This window comes from Adiantum capillus-veneris, chromosome 26, assembly GCF_014529385.1.
Source record: "Adiantum capillus-veneris isolate H3 chromosome 26, ASM1452938v2, whole genome shotgun sequence".
Lineage (NCBI taxonomy): Eukaryota > Viridiplantae > Streptophyta > Polypodiopsida > Polypodiales > Pteridaceae > Adiantum > Adiantum capillus-veneris.
The window spans coordinates 49,663,611-49,670,230 of record NC_140956.1 but is presented as its reverse complement, the minus strand read 5'-3'; positions in this window follow the sequence as shown (position 1 = coordinate 49,670,230).

Genomic DNA, 6,620 nt, shown 5'->3' with positions numbered 1-6,620 from the left:
GTTGTGACCACAAATTGAGAGCATCAGGTGGGAGGTCTATGAAGTGCTATCACCACTGTCAACCAGAGCATTTTGTCAATGAGTACCGACAGAGGAAATGAAGAAAGAACGGTGAGTTTTGCTTTTGACACTCTAACGACGGTCAGATTTTCTGTAGCACCAAGTGTTTTCTCTCTAATGCTTTGAGAGGAGTCGTCAACTACATCAACCACAAAGTCTAAGTCCAAAAGCCTAAAGCATTTGGTGGACGCAAGTGGGCCTACACTCTCTCTAGGCCTGGAGAGTTCAAATGAAGTTCGACCACCGAAGCGCCGTCGTCGCATGCATAATGGAAAGCCGATTGAGGTAGACTCTTCTCGCCCAGTCTATTTTGAACCTAATGTGGAGGATTGTGCAAACTTCTACAAGAGGTAGGAGCATGTGGTGAAGGTATCACCTCGTCAACACCTGAGGTACGCAACCCTAGTGGTCAAGATCCTTGCCCTACACCCAACATGGATAATAACAATAGGCCAGAAGTATTTCCTTTCCGTTTCTTGCAACACATGCATGTAAACGTGTATATTAATAGGAAGATATTCTACCAGCAAAAGATTGTTTTCTTATTTGGAGCCAAGATGCTTGATGAAATACCGAGATCTCCTCGTCCCATCATCTTGCCCCTTCTGGATTACTACCACTCTTTTGATGTAAGCATTTTTATTCCGTTCTAGCTTTGCCATCCATTCTTTATCCTGTTTTAATCTATCCACTCAACCCTGTAAAAAGCCGCTATGAGCCGATACTGTCATTAATCTATTAGAAAAAAAAAGGTTTGTAATTTCCTGAGTCACTACCATGGCAAGTGTTTCTTTCCCCACATTTAATGGAAAGAATGGAGAAGATCTCACCACCGACTTTCTGGATGATTTCGACATCGCTTGTGTGGTTTCCAACAAGGATGACGACGCCTCACAACTTCAAATTTTTCTTGTACTGATGAAAGTAGAGGCCAAGTCCTGGTACAATGCTTTGCCCCAGGCTACTAAAAATGCATGGGATGTGTTACGTGCTGCCTTTGTGAAGAGGTTTGGTGGAGGCCCAACCTCGGAGAAGCTATGGCAGCTACTGACGAAATTGAAGCAGGGAAGTCTGCTAGAGTATACCACCTACGAGTCCAAGTTTGTGGACTTATGGGAGAGATGGGTTGCCTCACTGGAGGAAGGTGAAGGAGCGCCTAATTTCCTAAAGAAGGACCATTTCATTGCTGGCATGTGGTCGCCGCTTAAGGAGAAGGTGAAGGGGAAGGTTTCCTGCAACATATGAGCTGGCAGTAGAAGTAGCCCACCTTAAAGACAAGAAGCTGCACATGCAAGCAAGAGTCAACGAGTTAGAGGAATCAAGCTCAGTCCGACTAACCCTAGTGACTGCAAAAGCCATTCATAGAGCCCAACCACAAGAGGCATCAGAAGAGCAGCAAGACCTGTTCAGTCGCATCACTACCCAACTAGACAGTTTATCCGTGCATCTAGTGCAGCAAGGGCATGCACCTGTCAGAAATCCAGAACAAGGAAGAGGACAACGAAGGCAAAGCCAAGAATACAATTGCTACAATTGCCGGGAAGACGGCCATGGTATGTACTACTACCCACATCCAATGAGGCAGAACTTCAATAGAGAAGGAAGGCAGAATCAGATTTCTCCACCGAGGGCAAGACCACCGCCCAGGCAACCAATCTCACCTGTTCAAATCCCACCACCAGCCGTGCAACCACAGCTAGCCCCACCAGTTCAATTCCTATAGCCACCGATGCAACCACCGCCACAATCACTGTCATCCTACACCCACCACCAATTGGTACCCACACACCAAGTATCATTGGTCTTGCAGAAGAGGTCAAGATGAAGATAACAGAAGAAGGATCAAGCGAGAAGTTTATTCAAAGGACGGAAGCAGTGGAACAAGAGGTTAAAGAATCAAAAGATGCTACCCCAGTGGGGGAGGTAAGTTAAGAAAATTGTGTTACAAAGGTGAGTACATCTTTAACCCTGGATGAAAAAGGCACCAAAGCAATCAGTCGACAGCGTTGGGCGGTAAGGGTAAGAAGACGTAAAGTGTTGATCAGGCCTCGTCAGAGTAAGAGGAATGCAGAGGGCATGGAAGATACAAGAGAAGAGGAAAACCGACCGGCTAGCAAGGCTTTGCAGAAGATGGACAACATATCAAGCAAAGGGGAGGGCTTTGAAAACAGAAGCCTGTGCACCAGCATGGACCAAGGACAATGTAGCAAGCTAAAGGAATCTTGCATCAAGGAAGTTTCACTAGAGAACCATAACAAAGAGGTAAGCAGGTCTGAAGGTTTGGAGTTGGATATTGCTCCAGAGGCTTGGCAGTCGAGCAAGACTTTATTGTGTAGTGTCATAGACTTAGACATGGGTAATGCCTCTAGTCTACTAAAAGGTGTTATAAACTTGGAGATGGGTAATGCCTCCAGTTTATGTGAGGGTGTTCAGAGTAAGTTTGATGATCAATATGTTGCCAACCTTTTAAGGATGTTCCATACTCCTCCAGAACACAACATTGTGTTTGCATGGGATGCATCAGACCTATGGCTATGGCTAGCCGCTAGAACATATAGAGGTAAGGTCAGCATGGAGACAAGAGTTAAGGAGCCATGGATAGACAAAAGGCTGATAGAATGCAAGAATGAAGGCCTCATTCCCAATTTGGTGCAATTCTTTACAAACAGTGTATCCTCTCTCTGGAGAGAGATAAGTGGGTTACGCTTTTATTTAAGCCACAAGGTAGGTGGCTTACTATCAACATCAGAAAATATAGCTGACATGTTTGAGCACACCCAAGAGAAGCATGATGTGCTTGCAGGTTTTCCCAATCGCGACAGTAAGCAAGGTTTTGAAGACAATTGGAGCTCACCACACCAACAAGGCGGCCATATATGGTGGATTCTTGGCACACTCTTGGGAATCATAATTTTCAGTTCTATCTTTGTAGGAGCCAAGATGCTCATTTCCCCTCTCGCTACTGGTGGTTACAAATTTGGTCCAATTTGGCATGCAAATTTTATTGTTTGGACACTGCAGACAACGATCCTATTTTTCACTTGGGATCCAGGAGGGCACTGGCACAAAGTTCTGGAAGCCATGGGCTTCCCATTTAATCAACCGACACTATTCCAAGGAGCAGGCTATCACCAGGACCCTTTGCAGATTCAGGAATATCCCAGAAATCTCACCAATGGCCAAATGGAATGGCTAGTTCAGAAGGCAACTCGATGTCGGCTCCTGCAGATCAGCTGAAGAAGAATTAGAGTCAGGGCTAGAGGCATGAATGCCTCTAGCCAAAAGCGGAGGGCTAATGATAGCCAATTTTCGAAAATAAAAAAAAAGAAAAGAAAAAGGTTTTTTTCCTCTGTCGGAGCCTTGGCGACACCGTTGGACGGCTCGGCAATGCCTGGTCAACCTCACGACCCTGGTTTTTTTTGGCATGGCCTCGTCACATGCCCCCCCCTCCTCGATTGGCTGGCCTTATCACCCTCATGCCCTCGCTCGTCCATGCCCCAACCTAGCAGGCCGCCCTCGGTTTCACTCTCCCTTCTCTCTCTCTCCCTCTTGTTTTATTCCCCTGGTGGGCCGTCGTAATTCTCTCTGTCTTCTTCACTATATCTCTCTCTCCATCTCTTCCCCCCCAACGCCAGCTCTCTTCCCCTCTCTCGAAGAAAAGGCCTCGCGGGCATCGAATGAAATATCCCACTCTCTCTCTCGTTTTCTCTACACACCTCCCTCTTCTCCTCTCTCCATTCTCGGCACACACTCTCTCTCCCACACTCCCTCCTTCGCTCTCTGACAACTCGCTCTCTTTCTAGCTCGTGTCGGCGGCCCACATGGCGTAGTGCTCGGTCATCCTCTCTCTCTATCTCCCTTGTTGCCTACAAGAGCCGGAACACACACTCTCTCTCTCTCTTAACACACACCCGTTGACCCTCAATGACCTCCCCCACCTTACTTGCCACCCTCGGCCGGACTCAAGTTCCCCCCCCTCTCTCTCGCTTTCTCTCTCGCGCTCCCTCTGTGTCGAGCCCACAACCGCATGCGAACTCTCTCTCTCCCTTATTCTTATCCACACGCTCACCATCACCCTCTCACACTCCCTCCCTCGCTCTTTGTGCAAGCCAATAACCCGAAATTCTCTGTCTCTCTCTCACCCACACACCCCTCACCCTTCCCTCGGCCTCACTTCCTCTCCCTCCCTTGGCCCGCTATTCCTTCTCCCTCTCTCCCCAGCCCATTGACTCTCTCCCCTCCTCTTGTCCTTGAGCCACCATGCAAAACACCGGATAATATTCCCTCTCTCTCTCTCACCACACACCCCCCTTACCACACTTCGTTGCCAAAGAAACCCCCCCCCCCCCCCTTCCCTCACTCTCTTGTCGGTGGCCCACAAGGTGCAGACCCCCCCGCCATCTCTCTCTCTCTCTCTCTCTCTCTCTCTCTCTCTCCTCCTCTCTCTCTCTCTCTCTCTCTCTCTCTCTCTCCCCCGGATAAGCCTATGCAGGCGCAGTAAAACGGCCCCCCCTCTCTCGCTGTGTCGAGCCCACTGCAACCCTATCCTCTCCCCCTCTATCTCTCTCTTGCTTTCAGCCTGTGCAAGCATCGCCTCAAAAATGATCACCTTCTCTCTCTCTCTCCGTCTCTCTCTCTCTCTCTCTCCCTCTCTCCTATACACACACACCCTCATCCTCTCCCTCCCTCACCCCCTCACACACCACACCCCATCTCCCTCTCTCTCTCTCGCGCTTTGCACACAGCCCAGGCGGCCTATTTCTCTCTCTCTCTCTCTCTCTCTCTCTCTCTCTCTCTCTCTCTCTCTCTCTCTCTCTCTCTCTCTCTCTCTCTCTCTCTCACACACACCACACACCCCCCCCCGTTCCCCCACACACCCCGAGCTCTCTCCCCCCCCATTCCCGTCATTGCGTTCACAGTCAACAGGCCACCAAATGAAAAAAAGAAAAAAGAATAATATATTTATATATATACATAATATACCTCCCTTCCCACGCACGCTCGTGCACACACATACATATACAAATACACACATTCACCTATATATATATACACACACACGCCTACCCGCACTCATACATACATACACAGACACACGCATATACGCACACATCATGCATAAAATCCGAAGAAACGGAGGACCCTACGACTACGACACCATCAACAAAGGAGGACGACCCGGATCACGCGACACCGACAACAAAAAGAACAAAGGCGCCGAAGGCATGCCCCGGCCGACCCGGAAAGACGTATATGCTACACCAACGCACCGGCAAGTTTCCATTCACCGGCATCACGCGACCACGGCACCATTTTCAATAAATCGTAGGTTATTATCATCATTTTTTTCAGTTTTCACCCAAGCCTTGTAAAGATCCCCAACTTGTAAATTTCCCCTCTCTCTAGGTGATAGTCACAAAAGCCTACCTAGAGGTTTTCATTTTTAATAACTCCCAAGACAAAGCAAGGGTCAACCACACCGGGCCCACCGCCTTGCTTTGTCTCCCCAATTAGCTTACCCTAATCAAGCTAGATTACCCTAATCTAAAGCAGCCAAGACCTATAAAAGGGCACTGAGAGGTCACTATCGGGGGGGGGGGGGGGGGGGGGGGGGGGGGGGGGGGGGGGGGGGGTTCATGAGAGGTCAGCACTTGGTAGAGTTTTAGTGGGAGGAATTGACACTATTGGCATCACGGGGAGGGGACTTGTGTGATGGTTTGTTTTGGGAATTGCACCATGTGAAGGGAGCTACATCTACCTCTCGCCTCCAATGGTTGATGCACACACACATACATATTCTTGGTAGCGAGTTTCACATCATCGAGTCGTCTTTAGGGAATGCACCAAGTAGATTCACCATCTCTTCTCCCTATTTCTCTATCACCACGGTGTGTCACCTGGTCGGAAGGAAGTCCATTGTAAATACGGCAAGAAATAACTCTCCCTCACACCCCCGAGGGTTTTCATCATTTGTCAATGCTGTGTGTGTGTGTGTGTGTGTGTATAGGTTTGCGGTGTTGACATCACGCTCGCACCCTGGACCCCTGCCCTCGCGGGTGCTGTGGACATACACAACCACACACATCTCCCCCCCCCCCCCCCCCCCCCCCCCAATTCTCTCACCCCCCTCTCCACACCCTCTCCCTCTCTCCCTCGCGCTGTGCGCTTGCACGTTGCAGGCGGCCCCGCTCTTCGCACGCTCTCTCTCTGCAGCCGGTGCAGGTGCCGCTTACCACACACACACACACACACACACACACCCGCTCTCTCTCTCTCTCTCACACACACACACACACACACACACACACACACACACACACACACACACATACTAGCACACACACACCCCTCTCTCACCCCATCTCTTCCCCCCCCGCCTCTGAGTTTCAACAGCTCCGAAATTTACAAAAAATAATATATATATATGTATGTATACACACCCCCTGTTCCCATGCACGCATACGCAGACACAAATATGTATATACACACACATGCTCACACACTCATACATATATACACAGACACGCATACACGCACCACACATTAAAAAATACTAAAAA